Source organism: Eutrigla gurnardus (genome assembly GCF_963514095.1).
Source record: "Eutrigla gurnardus genome assembly, chromosome: 20".
NCBI classification, from domain to species: Eukaryota; Metazoa; Chordata; class Actinopteri; order Perciformes; family Triglidae; genus Eutrigla; species Eutrigla gurnardus.
The window spans coordinates 6,855,223-6,872,534 of NC_139931.1; the positions used below are offsets into that span (position 1 = coordinate 6,855,223).

The 17,312-nt window shown below is 46.0% G+C and overlaps 1 long non-coding RNA gene across 1 annotated transcript; it reads left to right on the plus strand.

Annotated features, from left to right (window-relative positions):
- Positions 1-9,986: 9,986 nt before the first annotated feature.
- Positions 9,987-16,845, plus strand: LOC311031406. The gene is made up of 2 exons (XR_014599088.1): positions 9,987-10,273; positions 10,427-16,845. It is a non-coding gene; the product is annotated as an uncharacterized lncRNA (long non-coding RNA).
- The last annotated feature ends 467 nt before the right edge of the window (positions 16,846-17,312 follow it).

The window sequence follows — 17,312 nt, forward strand, 5'->3', positions numbered from 1 at the left end:
GTTTCAGTTTCATCCCGTTCTCAGACAATTCACCACCAGCCAGCTGCTGTGAGGCTTCAGGCCACGCAAAGGTCAAACAGAGGTCAACATTGTATTCAGCATGTGTGTGTAATTAGATGGTTAGGAGAAAGAACAATGTGAAAATACTCTATTATAAGTTAAAGTCCTCCATTGAAAATCTTAAATCCTATGTGTGCAACTGTTTAGAAGTTTTATCAGCAAAATGTGCTTCATTTCTAAAGTAGAATAACTGGTTGGGCAAAACATTTTTATTTACAGCTGGAGCTACTTTTACTACAGTTTGCAGAGCTGAATATTACAATATGAACTCTAGTCTACTCAAGTTAAAGTGTAAAAATGTACTCTGTCAGTTTAAATGTTCTCTGAGGAAACGTAACTGCATTACATTGTGCATCAGCAACACAAGCCCAGATGTCAAAACATTATAAAACTAATAATAAATTAAATTTCTGTAGATGACAGCCTGTACATACAAGTCATTATGAATTATAAACATACAGACACCTTCCCTAGTGAAGCCTTTCTAGAATTTACCTGGGAAAAAACAACAAATACATTAAAAAGTACATAAATGACTACATAAATGAAATATGCCACTTCTTAAAGGATCATTAGCAAAATAATAACATCACCAAGCAGACAACACTGAGAGGTACGAAGAATACAAACATTACAGCAAGGAAAGGGTTTGCACGCAGAGGTTCACGTATTTGTACCTTTCTCTAGTTTTAGCTATATTTGTGATATATTGGGTGTTATTTAAATGATTTAAATGTGAGGAGTTTAGAAGGGAAATGTCTCTTTGGAACTGGTAACAACACTCAGTCACTGGATACGGTATTTCACATGCGGCCAAGACCACCTATATTGAGACCAAGTCATGACAAAGACCAGATTTTATTGAGACCCAGACAAGACAAAGACTTTAAGGAGTTGAGATCAAGGGCCAAGAATAAGGCAGGGCAAGACCAGATCCAGACCAGGACCAGACCACTTCAGTCCCACACAGCATGACGCACTTCAGATAAAATGTGGAACACGCAAACCAGCGCTGGAAGATACACGTTCCTCTTCATTCACCTCTTTTACTGCCGTATATATTCTGTAAATGTGTAAATATACCACGGGAAAAGCCTTGATCAAAAGCAGTGCAAGGGTTAATTTCATGTGTGGGTAGTTTCCTTTGTTTTCTATGAGCAGTCACGGTAATCATGGCCTGATCTATTTGTTAAGTTGTGGTCCCAAAATGGGAAATTACATCAGCAACCAACATGTCACTTTGGATGAAACCATAAAAAAACATTATGTTCTGTCCACTAGGTGGCACACCACCAACATTTAACATCCAGGAAGTGAGCCAAACACACCAGTAGCATGAGGCCGTGGGTACATCCAGTGCCCTACCTGATCTTTGTCGAAATCTAACGCCGCACGTGGACACATTATCAAGCTCCCTGGAGGTTACGCCAAGGCCAAGCAGTGACGCCAGCACATCAAAAGCACGGGCCCGCTTCAAAGCAGTCTGCAATTTCAGAGCAGTAAAAGCAAAGAGGACAGAAGCAGAGAATAGAGCCACAGGTGGGCACTTTCTGTTTGGCCTGTCGCAAACAAACACAGGCAGTTCGTAGATGATTGTTTGTCTCGCACCCTAGGTTTCTGTCCTGCAGGCTTCCAGACTTTATTGTAAGTTTTCTGTAAAAAAAAAAAAGTAATTTCAATTTTTTCTTCACCAGTTTTGACTTTTATTCTGTTTTTCCCACGTCGCCACCACCATCCCACCCAAGTCAGAGTGTCACCCAGGTAACAGTGCCAGGGCTGCCTGGGTTGTAGCGGTGCCCACAAGGATAGAGAAACCAGAGACTGACAGGGAGGGGGAGACAGAGAGAGATGGGAGAGGAAAGGGGGGGGGGGGGGGGGGGGGGGGGTCTCTATGGCAACTGTGTGTTTTTGTTAGCGCTTGTGAGTCAGACAAGCAGTGACTCACAGTCAGGAGGAAACACACACACACACACACACACACACACACACACACACGGAGTCACATTCGTACTCCCACTCCCACTCACTCGAGGAGAAGCCAAATAAGGACAGCTACACCAACATGCACACAGAGGGAAAGAAGAGAGAGAGAGGGGGGTGAGTCGGATGATTTGTGCTAATCCCCCCCTGAAAAAAAAAATCAAGAAACAAAGGGCAAAGTAAAGAAAGAAAGACGAGTAAGAAAGATGAAACGAGCAAAGACAGAGAGCTGAGATTGGAACCAAAAAACGGAGGGAAGGCGAACCACCAGAGGGCACGAGTGCGGGCACGTACCCTCTCCCAAGAGCACCCTTCACATGGGTGGGGGTAGCGGAAACACACACAGGCACACCCAGTTAGTGCACACCTTGGCTTAACTTGCTAAACCACCCGTTTATTGTCCGACGCCCAAACATTTATGAAGGCCACCTGGTTGGGCACACCACATCTTTTTTTTTTTTGTTGACAAACTGGAAAATGTAACCCAGTTTAACAAAGCTGAGGGGCTTTTTTTCACATAAAATGACTAATTTGATTATTCTTGTCTCCGTCGTCATCCGTGTCCCCTCTGACTTTTGGGTTTATTTTCCCACGACTTGTTTTTTCAGTGGCTGAGTCCTTTAGGTGGCGAGGATGACTGATTTTATTTACTCTGAGGAGATTTATGTGTGTGTAGGTTTGGGTTTTTACACACGGTTGCAGGACCATGGCTCATCCCACACTGAATGTGTGTTTTGGCTACTGCTGACGCTGAGTGAGTGCCAGGAAATCGACCGCCGTAAAGACCCCTTTATCTCCCTGCAAAGATGTATCTGTGTGTTTTTACAGTAGCATAAATGTTCTCACCGCTCCACTTCACCGAGCAGAAAAACTTCAACTCCGTGGCTTTGTGACGCTCTCTTTCCATCTTACGCTCCTCTTTGTACTAAAATTGCAAATAAGGACCACATTTAGTTGCAGGGTTTGTTTGCCAGCACTGTAAAATGTACAATAATATACATAATCACCATTATCTCAAGTATAACCATATATAATCAATCAAATAAATATGTCTCACTTTCTTTGTGGGCAACTTTCCCCTAGTTTTAAATCCCTCTCTGAACCGCAATGTTCAAAAGTTCAGCTCTAAACAGCCAATCAGTGCGCAGAGTTGCTGATCCAGGTTTATCTCGGTCGAGATAACACTCTAGAAGAATCACCTGTCCTCCAAACGGCTTTTTTTTTTTAATTTCACAACACAAGCGGAAGCCAAAGTACACACTTCAACTTTGAACAAATCTCCAGATATAAACAAGATGCCTTTCCTTGACCCACCCTGTCAGAGCAGATGGCCGCCCACAGAGCCTGGTTCTGTTTGAGGTTTCTTCCCGTCGAAGGGGAGTTTTTCCCTGCCGGCCGTCGCCCAAAGGCTCCCTCATGTGGGAATGTTGGGTCTCTGAATGAAAGAGTACGGTCTAGACCTGCTCTTTATGAGAAGCGTCATGAGAACCTCCGTTATAAATAAAACCAACTTTGACGTGATGAAAATCTGTTTTTCACCCCCGACCTCACCCCACCCTTCATCTGGCCTTGTCCCTCACACAGAAGGTGAGCAGCAGGTGGAGAAAAGAAAAGCGTGGCAGGGAGGGTTGAAGGTTTTATGAGGGGAGAAGGAGGCGGGGTCAAAGGTCACTGCTAAGTGGGAAGGCCCCCGGTTGGGAAAGAGAGCGTCGGAGGGGCCGGTGTCGGAGCCGGGAAGCTAACGAGGGAGAGCGGAATGTGGTGCGGGGCTGTAAAGAGTGCAGGAATTGGAGACAGTGTGCGCGCCTGTTAACACACAAGTGATTAATGAGACGGAGGAAGTCACCCGGCCGTGTGTCACTCCAGATGATGTCAGCGGTCGAACGGAGGAACAGAAACACCATGTGGCCACAGATAGGCTTCCTCTCTCGCTGACCGCCACTAAACAAAGACAGAAAATTACTGTACAGTACTCTACTTTTGATCACTTCCTCAAAACGGAGGGGAAAAAAACCAGACAAACACATCCATTGGCCGGTTGCACAACTACATTTCATTCTCATTTTTCTTTTTTCCTCGTGAACCACTTCTTTTTTGTATTCCCCCCTTTTTTTTTTTTTACACACACACTGTGCCAATAACAACATTGCAACCAGCATTCAATTCACAATAAGTACTACAATGTTTCAACCTTATCCTCCCAACGGACGGAGGGATGATGAATAGAAGACACAGCTTTATTATGATGGTTTTGGATGCTTCTCGTTTCCTGCCTTTTACCTAAATAGAACGTGTTTTATGGATGCTGCATGGCCCGATCCAAATAAAGTTCACCTTGAATCTTGATATGTTTTCTCTCTCCTTGATTCACTCTCTCACTCGCTCCCATTCTATGAGCTGACATCAAGCTCATAGAATGAGCTCTGTTTGTGTGTCCAGAGAACTCATCTGTTCGCCGGGCTCTCCTGCTAGCCAGCTGCCCCCCCCCCCCTCCCCCGGCTGGGTGGTCAGCTGGTTGATCCGCGGACGTCTTGGCTGGATGTCTGATTGGCTGCCCCGATGGAAGGATGGATGGATGGCGGGATAACTTGCTGTCCGTGTCAGCAGAAATGCCAAGCAGCCTTGAGGGGCTGGAAGAAGAGAGCATTCGAGGAGAGGAGGCAGGAGCAGAGAAGGGAGTTAAAGTTTAAAAAAAACAAAAGAAAGAGGAGTCATTAAAGAGAGACAGGGGGATGGTGTGAGATAATGAACCGGCGTTGACGTGAAGTGAGAGGGGCAGCAGTGGAGTGAATGTGGGGAGTGAGGACAGAAAGAAAAGCGAGGAGGAGGAGGAGGAGGAGGGTGGGGGGGCTGTAAAGGTGTCTTGGCTGGATATTTTTAGCACATGGATTGTGAGAGGGCGGTATCTTCTCAAGGGGTTTTTCCAGAGGAGTATATTTAGAGCCGGGATGTGTAAAAAAGAGGGATTGAGAACAGGAGGGATGTGTACTGTACTCTAATGCCAGTCTGATGTAAGGGTCGGCAATAGGACCACACACATCATTACATCCCTCTGTGCCCTCGCTGACTCCCTCGTATACAAAGTACACATAAAGTATGCAACAATGTTTATATGCCATCCAACAGGCCTCGAGCAAACTCCAAAACATAAAGTACACACACACATTCTTGACCCAGTTTTGGAACGGGAGTAGCTTCTCGACAGTGAACGCCCAGCAGACGGGTCGAACTGTTAAAAAAAAAAACTTTAAAAAAAACGGCCGGTGCCTAACAGCTTTTCAGCACATCAACTAACACCAGGCATTCCAGACACCGCAAATCAGACGGAGATTTTCCAGCTAATGTGGTATAAAGAGAGGGAGAGAGAGAGAGAGGGAGAGAGAGAGACACAGCTGAAAAAGCAATGCTAATAATAATGAGAGAAATGAGAGAGAACAGAGAGGAGGAGAGAGCGGTGTGGTCTCCATATAGCTTGCTAAGGATAATAGCATGCATGCTGGCCGGGGCAGACAGAGACAGAGAGAGAGAGAGAGAGAGAGAGAGAGAGAGAGAGACGGGGCGAGCGAGTGCAGAGCCGCAGTGACGCCATTGTGGTTCCGCAGCACTTCCTGTCTACCGCCACAGTGTTTGTGTGTCTTGTCTCCGTGGCAACTGCCAACACATAAATACCAGAGAGGTAGGAGGGAGGGAGGGGGGGAGAGAGAGAGAGAGAGAGAGAAAGAGAGAGAGAGAGAGAGAGAGAGAGAGAGAGAGCGTAGGAAAGAGAAAATAAGGACAGGCGAGTCAAAGTCAAGTGGATCCAGTCGAGCTGGCCGGTCTGAACTCCGTTCAGATGTGCTGGTCTTTGGTTGGACTTCATGATGGAGTTCTGGACTGGTTTCCATTGACTGGGTCCAGCATGGATGAGGTGTAGAAAAATGATGACCTCAAATGTCCCGGGAGTGGATCAAGGGTGGGGTGGGGGGGAGAAAGAGGCTGGGAATGAGGGAAGTTGCCCAAGGACCCTAATTCAAGGTGGAGTTAAGGAGGAGGAGGAGGAGGAGGAGGAGGAGGAGGAGGAGAGGGATGAAGGACTGACTTGATTTGACTTGATTTGGGAGGCCACCTACTAGCACCTCTGGAGTCTTCTCCAGAAACCCCTCCACAACACTGCTACCAGGGACAAGGCCCTGACTGAAGTTACCTAGTTATTCAGTGCAGTTCATCAACTAACAGATTACGTTTTAAGGTTTACTATCTATAAAATAAATATATATGTAATGTGTCCTCCGGGTATCTCAACAACTGTTGATGCATGATTGGGAACCAAGGGGTTGCTTTTCCAAAGTGGAGCAAGGTGGCCAGATGTTAGCGCTCATACAACAAACATTATGTTTTCGGCTGTGACTTTTAGTCTCCAACACAAAATATGGAGCCGGTGTTGCTCAACACGGCCTCCAAACGGAAACCAGTACGCTTCTGATAGTGAAATCTCGTCTCCTTGGCTACAGATTCTCCATATGAATGCATGATGTTTAAAGAGATTATGTCTGTCATAACAGCAGGACAGAGAAGACTTAATGTAGTTCTTAGACAGAAGATTACAACATCTTTAGAGAAGAGCGTTGGGGATACAGACGAAAGTTAAGATGTTGCACTGCTACACTTTTACATTTTCATGACGAGTTGCTGTTCATGCAAATAATCATTGTTTAACGTCACAAGCGTTTAAACTTACAAGTGCTGTTTTGGATACCACATTGATTAGAATATGGAAACAACCGGGGACACGCTTCATTCTTTTTTCTCCAGACACACCATTCAAAGAGATGCTGAATGAGAGCTTGCATCGAATTAGCAAAGCGAGTGGAACAAAGGCGCTGACGTCGGGACTTTGTGTCTCTATTTACCATTCTGCTCCAGTGAGTCACACCAACAATTTAACAAATCCACTGCGAACCAAACGCAAAGTCTTACCAAGCATATTTGAGATTGTCAGTGAGATATTGTGACATCTTGAATATCTTGTAATACGACTTTAGAGGCTCAAAATAAAACTACAACATCACTTTTCAACTTGAAACGTGTAAATTTACATCTTATTTCAAGATATTTCAAGTTTCATTACGTTCATTGGCAGATTCTGTCACTTGTTTGTATGTTTTTTACATATTTTTAAGTGTATTTTACACAAGAGACACTGAATGAACCCACACTAGAATTAAAAAGTTCTCCCGACACAGACTTAATGAGAACGGGTTCTCAGCCAGCACGTCGTGTTAAATACGTTTAACGCTGATACCTCACAGATCTACTGGCACCGATAGTCGCTCTCTCTCTCGTTCTCCTGCATTTCTTTCTCTCACCAAAACCATTTTCCACTGCTTGTTGCATAATTGAATCCGACTCACTATGACAACCAAATGGAGGTTTTTTTTTAAACTCCCAAACCCAGTGGCCCAGATTAGCGGCCGTCGTCTGACTCACCGTCTACGGTCACTCAGTCAAATGTCCCGTGTGACCCGTTGACGCACACACATCTACACGTGCACACACACACACACACACACACACACGCCATTAGACACACGTGTGTGTGTGTGTGTGTGCATTTGTACAGACGGACACATGTAGGTGTGTACTTTCACCTCTCATGTAAAACACCAGGACATGCTATGGAGCATATTTCTCAATTAACCATTAACTAAAGAGGACACAATTCCAACCTGACTCACGATTCACGGTGACCTGATGACACACACACACACACACACACATTGCTATGGATACACCTGCCCGTTATCTTTTTGAAAATGGACTCATCAGTTAAAAACGCACACAGTGGGAGCTTTACAATCATGGTATATCAGTACACTTTCCATAGAGCTGATAATGTTTAACAGGACCATAAAGAACAAAGTATGGCCTCGGGAAAAAGTACAGATCTCTGTTTTAGCACCGTTTACCTTTCACCACAAGCCTCGCTGCCAGCAGGAATGATCGCAGAACATCGAACACCAAGACTCAATAACTTTGGCGGTAGCGAGACGTGGCCTCCTTCTTTTTTTTTTTTTACAGTCGTCGTCTCGTGGTGCGTTTGGCCTTGTGAGAGCATCTTTGTATCTCTCAGTCATCGCAGTACTGGTGTTGCGTGCGGCTACGCTAATTGTCGTCTCTGTGTGAGGCGGAATGAGGAGGGAGTGTGTCACGACATACATCGAGGTTTAGACCACAGAATGGAGATGGAAACTTTTTTTTTTTTACGAGTTTATCACATAGACTGCACACTCAACTATCTCACACTGAACGGATAGCCACCCTTACTATATACACGTAGAGAGAAAGGACATTTAGGAGACTCCATCTCAACCACTCACACCCCAAATAATCTTCTGCTCACTAATGATGAAAAATGTAACGCATTCATTACACTTCCTTCAACTATGGCTGTTATGCAACGTTGTAAATCCCCTCTGAAGACAACGTAGAAACTAGCAAAACAAAAAAAACATCATCCCGTCGGAAGATCGGCAATGTGTCGTGGTCATGTGTCTTCCTGCCAAAGTCATTTCACTAAGCTTTGAGTGTATGCGTTGCTAAGAGACATATACAGTGTGTGTATGTGTGTGTGTGTTTGTGTGTGGAATGTGTGACGTCCGCTCTCTCACAGGGGCGTGGTTGTCTGTGCAGGACACACACACACACACACATGCACACACAGACACACACTCACACACACCCAAAGGCTTCAGGGAAGGAAGGGGAAGTCATAAAGCCTCTAATAGCCCCTCTCTGAAGCTCGTGTTACTGTCTCTCTGTGGGGAAGGGGATTGTGTGTAGGTGGAGGGGGTCCTAGGCTTGACAGGTGCAGATCAAACCAATCTTGGACACAAACCCTTCACACACACACGCACAAATATCGCAGCCTAACCCAGATCTGAGGTTGCAAAGACCACGATTTTCTTCATAACCACCTTTATGATTAAAATCACTGACAATCGCCGTGTTTCCACTCACATATTTTTAAGCATGTTTTTATGCAGAAAAGCTGTGTGGAAAATGGAAAATTCAATTAAACTTCCTCAAAGGACTTCATGCGTTAAATTGATTATGGAAACACACGTTTGTTGAATAAATCTGATGCAGCGAACGTTGGAGAAGTCGCCTTCATGGCTTTCTGCTAAAAAGGGTTAATTTTATGTCAAACCATGATTCTGTCCCCCTAAACCTAACCTAAAGTAGGTTTGTTGCCTAAACCTAAGGAGATGTCCATGCAAGCACCCTCAGATACACATTTTTAAGGTCATCTGTTGACTCATACCCATAGACCGATCTCATGCTGAGAATGATTTCCACATTTTAAAAAAAATGTTTTGCTTAGATTACTGTAACCCTGCACTCCTGCCCCAGTTAAAGTCCCTCTCTCGGCATAAAAAAAAGCAGGTTAAATTTTCTCCAAAACAAGAGACATGACCACAACACACCAACCTTATAGCACAGACATTCAGAAATGAGAAGATGACTTCAACAGATGTTGTTCCGACCGAATCATCAGCCGCTTATTGACATTTCGATTGAATCTTGTGTCATGATGCACACACACGAATGCACGTTCCTGGATAAGAGTCAAGCCACGTGATAGTATTGTATAGTATTTGTACTATAGTATAGTATTGAGAAAGATAAATGTGAGAGAGAAAGGATCGACTTTTTGTACCGTTCTCTCCACAGAACGCTTCATCATACAACACTTTCTCAGTTTGTCCAATGAAACCCTCATTTTGTCCAGTTTCCTTGCCTGCTATTGACTCAAACAGCCTTTGCTCATTTATTAGCAGCTGCGCGGCCAATTATCTCCCTGCCCCCTTTCCTGTGTTCTAGCAGCAGCCTGGGCCATGCACAGGAGGGGAGGGGTGGGGGGGGGAGGCAGAGAGGAGACGAGCAAGGGGAGGGCTCCTCTCCTCTGACATCGTCATAAAGGAATCCCCTGCTCTGGGCTGGGTCCGCCCACTCTCTTACCCTCACCCTGTCTGGCTCCCAGACACACTCGCGTTCACACACACTCCTGTCTGCACAGTCGAAGGAGGAACGGACCCACAAGAAGAGACGGAGACGCAGACAAACACTGAGGGAGATGGAGGGGAGGGGTGGGGGGGCCGTGGTTGGTTGTGGAGAGTGACAACTGTGAAGTTCAACTTAAGAGTGTGACACTGGAGAGAGTGAGACAGAGCAAAGGAGTAAACTGTTGCGTCAGGTAGGTGCAGCATCGCGTCTGCCCGTTCTCAGAAGTTGATTGTCGCCTTTTTCTTCTTTCTTTTTTATGACTTTATTACCCGGCAAACATGTACGCTTTTCTTTGACTTGTTTTTTTTTGTGTTGTTGTCTTGAAACGGCTGGTCTTCCACAGAGAGGCACCTCACACTCACTTCACAGCAACCTGTTGATCAGGACTGACGTTCACACGGAGCCACAGGAAAGTGCCGTTCAAATGTACTGAAATGTTGGCACTGGAATATTGCCCTGATCTGAGGTCTGCCACAGTGGACCGGCTCTATTACAAAGGTCAGATGTAAATAGTTCCTTTGAATGGGATGGCTTAATTTCTCTCTGTCTGTCTGTCTGTCTGTCTGTCTGTTTGATTTATGATATCTCCAACCGTCTAAATTAATTGCCACAGGTTTACTTTGCCTCTACCTGTTTGTCTGCCTTCCCTGGCAGCTGTCTGCTCAGCGTACGTATGTCATCCGTCGACCACATGTGTGTCGTCTGTCTGTCTGCACGTCCATCAGCCTGCGTGCCACTCCGCCGGGTGTTGTTGGCAGCGCAGAGTGGGAACAGAGGTCATAAAAAGTTTTAGAAAAGCAGCCCGAGAGACGTAATGGCAGTGGTGAAGCGAGGCTGGAGCCGCTCAAACATTCCTCTCATTGTTCAGAGGCCCTGTAAGTCTGCGAGCTCCCAAAACCTCCATGAAAGGAAGGGAATCCAGCAGCTACTGTAGCTAACCCCGTTTCAGCCACGGCTAAGGGATGGCTGTCTCTGTCTTCCTGTCCGCCGTCCTGTCTGGCTTCCCTCTGGGACTGTTGTTGTCGAACAGAAATGGGCAGCGGAAGGCCAAAACGGAGCCGAAGGAGATTAACGTGACGCAGAAGCACAGATTGAAAGACAAGAATGAGTTAATATAGTCCGACGGAGGGATCTGCTGCTCTGCTCCGACTGTGACTTCAGATAACCCCTGCGCCAAAAGACATGGGGAAACAGGAGAGAGTTATTCTGCCTCATAGCGTGAGGAATCAGTAGATAGGAAAGCCTACAAGGGGAGGCCAAATGGATGAATGGATGGAGGAATATAGGTGGAGGAAAGAGGGAAGGTGGGGATCCAGGACTGGAGCCTTGGCTTTTGGTGGGGTGGCTGGGTGGGTGTGCCCAGCAGCAATACGTAGGAATGGGCCCAGGCTCAGGAAACCGTGGCGTAGTGGAATAAAAGTGTGTGTGTGTGTGTGTGGGTGTGTGTAGTTTCTGCCTCCATTTGTGCATGTGTGGTTCAGTGGCAGCAGGGCGGCTGTACGCTAAGTACAGGGCTGGTGGTGGTGAGGGTGTTTGGCAGCGGATCAGGCTGAGGATAGGGTTACATGCTTTGGGCTACAGGGAGCGGACCACGGGCTTGGGCTGGGCTCTTCCCTGCTGAGGCTAGCTTTTCAGCCCGAAGAGACTTTGAGCTTTTCTCTTCTTCTTTAACCTGGAGCTGGAAGCACTTTTTTTTTTTTTTCTTTATTCTCAGACTAATGTCCCGCATGTGGTGTGATCCGTTGATCCCAGGGCAGCCAATGAACGTCCCTCCCCCCTTTGATTCAGGCCAAACTGCAACAGAGAGGGCCCATAGTAGAGCGCCGTTGTTTGAATGTCACTGAATGCCACGGTAAGAATGAAGTCCTCACACGCAACATGAAAGGAATACAATCTGACTCACATAGCCAGACACACGTCTGCGTGGAGGAGAGCCGGGTGTGGTGCCGCCGCGCCGCAAGGTGAGCGAGTTCAAAGATCCGGGTTTCAAGATGGCGGGACGCGTTTTGTCGTATTGCTGTTCCTTCCACAGTTTTGCAGATCTTATGATTTGTGGCGTTGGCATCCATCCATTGCTCAGATTAAGGGCCGAACACATTGTCTCGAAAATGTTCTGTGCGATTCAAAGGAAACGCTGCCACGGTTTCTGCTGCTACAGGCATCTTTTCGTTCCCTACGCTTCCTCTGCATTCATCACGGGCGTATAGAGGTGTGACAGACGCGACAGCAATCAGGAAAAGCAAATGCGGCATATTTACAGTGTAAGAAAGGGAATTCAGACGTTATTATAACCTTTGTGCTCCAATGTTGACATAGTGTCTTGAACCATAGACCTAGAAAGATTGATTTCACATGAGCTTGGGTTTTGGAAACAAATTGCTCTCTGTAAAAAAAAAAAAAAAATCTGATGCAATGGAAAGATACAAAAAAAAAAAAAAAACGAAGTGTGTGCTTCAGTTTGATACCTAATTATTAATAAAGTGCACAAAGGCAGCCCATGGGTCGTGGCGCTCGCTGTTTGCTCTGTGAAGAGCTTCGTAGCCTGGAGGTGTGAATGATGTCACATCGGTACGTATTTGTACTTTTCCTGCTTAAGAGACCAGGTGAGAACCTGGAGAACGCACATGCCATGTTTGCCCGGCAGCCCGCTGACATAACCGCGTTTGTTTACTGATAGTGAGCATGTTTTAAGGCAAGATTGCGTTTGGCTCGGGAGCATGTGTGTGTTTCTTAATGCATCTGTGTGTGTGTGTGTGTGTGTGTGTGTGTGGACACACAAGGGCACGGGGAGAGAGAAGATATGTGTTGAAACAACAAGGGGTTGAGATCCAGCTGTCTCAACAGAGGCTTTTCCACTTAACTGTGTGCCCTTGTGTAAACGGCAATGTCAATTCTGCACTCTGGCCCGGAGGGGAGCGAACGCTTTGGAGGGAACAGCCAGTGGCCACGTCTACACTCAGGGGCCTCCATACGTCGCGTGCACGAATCTAAACCTAGCAGATCACACACCAAGCGTAAAGCGTACACCCTAAAAACCATCAAAGCACCCGCACACAAGCCATGAAGACACACTTTGACTCTCCGAGGGCACATCTGCTGCCGATCGTCACCCAGTGACACTAATTTTCCTATCCTACGCCTCCATCAGGACGCAACACGCTGGCACAATTACGAGCCGCCAATAAGTCGCGGCCCACGCGGCAGAAGCGTATGATTATTTCTAACCATAATAAACATCCAATTTTGAGAAGAGCGTAACAACAGGATTGCTTGGCTCCGCCGTGGCACTCGGCGATCGAGACGGGGGCCAAAAGGCAAAAAAAAAAAAAAAAGAAAGAAAGTGAGACATGTTGAGATGCTCCCAGCGAGCGTTTGAGGTGAGGTGTTGGACAGCGTGCATCGACCGGAGTGGCGTCATTACAGGGGGAAGGGAAGGAATGAGCTCATGGACATTAACGGCTGCGGGTTCGACCGGGGGGAACGCAAAGGGGAAGAGAGAGCAACCGATGGAAAAGATGAAAAGGCGGAGAAAATAACACATGAGACAAGCCACTGCCAGATGAAAGGGTGGTGGGGATGGAGGGTTTTAGGCTGATGGAGGAGAGGAGTTAGTGTACTGTCTTTGATGGGTGATGGGACCTTACGTGACCTTCTTCTACATTTTACTGTGAACATGTGGAGGCGCTTACAACTTAAACGCACAACACACAAAGTCACTTTTATGTCAGTGTTTTTAGCTTTCTATAAAGTGACACAAAATACATGCGATTATCTAGCAGGAGGGCCTCAGAAACCTCCCCGTGCCGTAATCTGTGAGTAAAAGAGACGCTTGCAAAGTTCGGAGAGAGAGAAACATCATTTTTTATTTATTTTTCCAGTAGTTTCCCAAATCACAGTGTGTTCTGAGCGGTTATAATTTGGTGTTATTGGTTGATTGGACCACAGACTCAGAGAAAGAACATTGGCCTGGAGGAAACTAGGAAGCATCTGCAACGAGGGTTTTCTTTTTTTGTTGTTGAGAGGTTTAGCTTTGAGTTCTGCTTGAAGATTGTGAAGCGTTTTCCAAACTCTCTGACCTGAACTCTACCCGCTGCACCCCTGGTACAGCTCTGCAGCGCGACGACGCAGACAACAGACAGGCCGGCTAAGACTCATTACGACTCTGGAGTTCCCCAGAAGTGTCCCACTGACTCACACCGTGTACATGGTGGAGTATTCATGCTGCTGGAAATAAAGAGACGAACTAAGGGGGATGGCAAAGCAGCAGCAACTGTGGATCTGGAGCGCAGAATGACATTCAGTTATTCAAATATGTCCTGCCCAGACAGGTACATTTCAACAAAAAGGAATTCAGGGTAATAGGTGCTGCTCCGGGGGCGATGAGTGCATGTGCTTGTTGATTTCAGGTATCATTCGACAGGCGGTAATAAGAAAGCAATAGCACATAAATGCAGTTTTTTTTTTTTTTTTTGTACTCGACGTGAAAATTCCTGATGATATCTGAAGAGATTAAGCGGTAGCAAGAGAGGAAACTCTCCGGCCTTTTTTCTTTCCTTTTTTCCCAGATAAGATAAAGGGGCAGAAGGAGAACAGAGCGGGAGCAAACGTCTTTAAAGGGAGCGCCACTTGACTGGCCACTTCCTTCTAACCTAATTCTCCATTCTGTCATTGAAAAGCTATTTTTATAAGAGGCCACGGGAAGTCTGGGAGCTGACGAACCGCTCATACAAGCGCGCACATAGCTGAGAAAGCGAGCCGTGAACCACGTAGACTTCAGCACATCGAGCTTCGGTGATAATTCACGCTTTCACACGGAGGTACAGATGAGAGACCGAGCATTCATTATTAGAGGTGACATCACTATTATGATGTTTATCACAAGTGTTTATGCGTCCTTTTATGTCCTCGTCCCGCCACACAAACCGATAGCTGTCTCTGATGGCCAGGGGAATTCCTGGCAGAGTGATTTTTGAGACTACAGCACTGAATCACATTGCCAGGGATTTCCAATGGCTGACACGAAAGAAAGCAACCTCTTTCTCACGGACGCTCATTTGCTAACACACCCATGTTCCCAAATTTGCATGCACACACACACACACACAAACACACCCATCTCTCTTACAAAACAGATGCCCCGTGTGACCTGGCTGTGCGGCAGCAGGACTTAACCCACATGTGAACAGTGAGTGTCTGCCATGTTCACAGTGGTTAAGTTCTGCCGCCACAGGGCTGCAGCCTGCAGAGAGAGGGGGGGGGGGGGGGGGTAAAGGTCAGGGAGGGGCCGGACTGCATCAAACCACCGCCCCTCACATCGACATCAGACGAGCTCAAAAAGGCAGCGTCTTTTAGATATAAAATCTGTTTCCGTCCTCCCGTCTATGTGTGTATATAAAGCTTTGGGTGGTTTTCACTTGGGTTCGTCTTCTTCCGACGACAGTTTAATGGCTGCTGCTTGGAGAAAGGACTTCATCTCGATACGCACTGGTGAAAATGTTGTGCTAAATTGTCAGGATAAACACGTAAAAACTGCATTTCCTCTTTTAAAACAGCACGGCGATAAAGAGGCCAAAACATGCTGCTTCTCCTTCATTTAATTTGACCCTCTTTATTTCTTTTTTAACGGCCCAACAAAGTCAGACTCGCACCTAACCACCTCTGCCGTGACAGCATGCGCGTCGGAAGTCGGCGGCGTGTGTGGTCGAGTGGGCGTGCGGGTTCACGGATGACTCCACTATTGTGTTTGCGTGAAAGCGTGAAAAAGAAGGCAGATGCACTGTGGTCCAGAGGGCTGGGCCGCATGGGAGCGGGCATATCACTATCCAGAAGCTTCTGGTAATAACTGGTAATCTGTTTAATTAGCTGAAATTGTGCGGCGTGTCAGTGTCTGCTAAATGTCAACCGTCTCATTAGTGCAGAAGGCCGCTCCTGTTCCTGTAGGTCGGGCAACGTGTCATCTTATGTCGTCATTTGTAATCGCTGGCTGCCAGGGGGGGCGTTCACGTTTGCATTCACGTTTTTGTTTATTCTCCACCTGTCCGTTTCTGCATGAACACCGGCGTCTGTTTGTCTGACTTTCCTGTATAAGTGTGTGTGTATGGTCACCTCTGTCTACCCCCCCATCCCCTGCTGGGTCGGTCTCCTGTGCCTGCTGTGCTGATAATCAGTGTGTGATGTTGGCTGGCTCAGTTCAGCAGGAACAGGGGCCTGGTCTCCTTTCCACACACACACACACACACACACACACACTTAATGCCACTGTAAGCCTGTGATATCGTCAGGATGTGTATGTGCATGTTGGAATAAATGAAATACCATTTTACTTTACGGTTTAAGTCATTCGTCTCACTGAATTCCCAGTGCCAACTTGTTTTCCCTCAACAGATGTACACGATCCCACTCAGTAATGAAACACTTCACTTGGATTTACGCCGGATCTCTTATTGCATTTACGGACCATTAAAATATTCAATTTTCGAGACACTGTGTGAGTTATTAATGGAACAACGTGACGTGAAAGTGAAGAAAATAAATACATTTGCATGTGATAACACGTGTTTGTTATTTATGTCCGCTGCAACATTTGTTTTAGTTTTGCTCAAAACAAATACTTGTGTTTGTAAAAAATAAAAATACAAGAGGAACAGGGTTGCAGTTTCTGCATATCTGGCTTTGCTTTGCACCAAAATGTATCAAATAAATGTGATGGCTGGTCAATACTGTGTGCATTAAATTGGATTCAAATTAAACTTTTAAACTGTATGTGTCTTGTGTTTTTTTCAAAACGTGCCCACAACTATAGAATACACATTCACAAATCACAAACACGTCTACAAACGAATCATGTTCCCCTTTAGCTTTCTCCATCATCCTTTGTCCTTCTTGTCTTGGTTCAGGTCAGGAACAGGAAATCAAAAGCTGGTTTTCATTCAAAAAAAAAAAAAAAAAACAGAAGATGTCACTGGCTAACAGATGTTTGTATTTGACTGGAAGGAAAATCTGAATGGCTCTAGGTGCCCACTCCTCACCTACAGTTTTAGAGGAAGAATCTATTTTCATGGCGTGTTGCTTTAGTTTGGCCACAGTACAATTATGTCACATTAACTTTGATTGAGCTCTGTATGCGTGACATTCTTACCACACGTTTGCATAGCTGAAAATCTGTCAGATATGATGACAAATCTTTTTTTTAAACAAGCAAACTGAGCAAGGACACATCTACCCTAGAT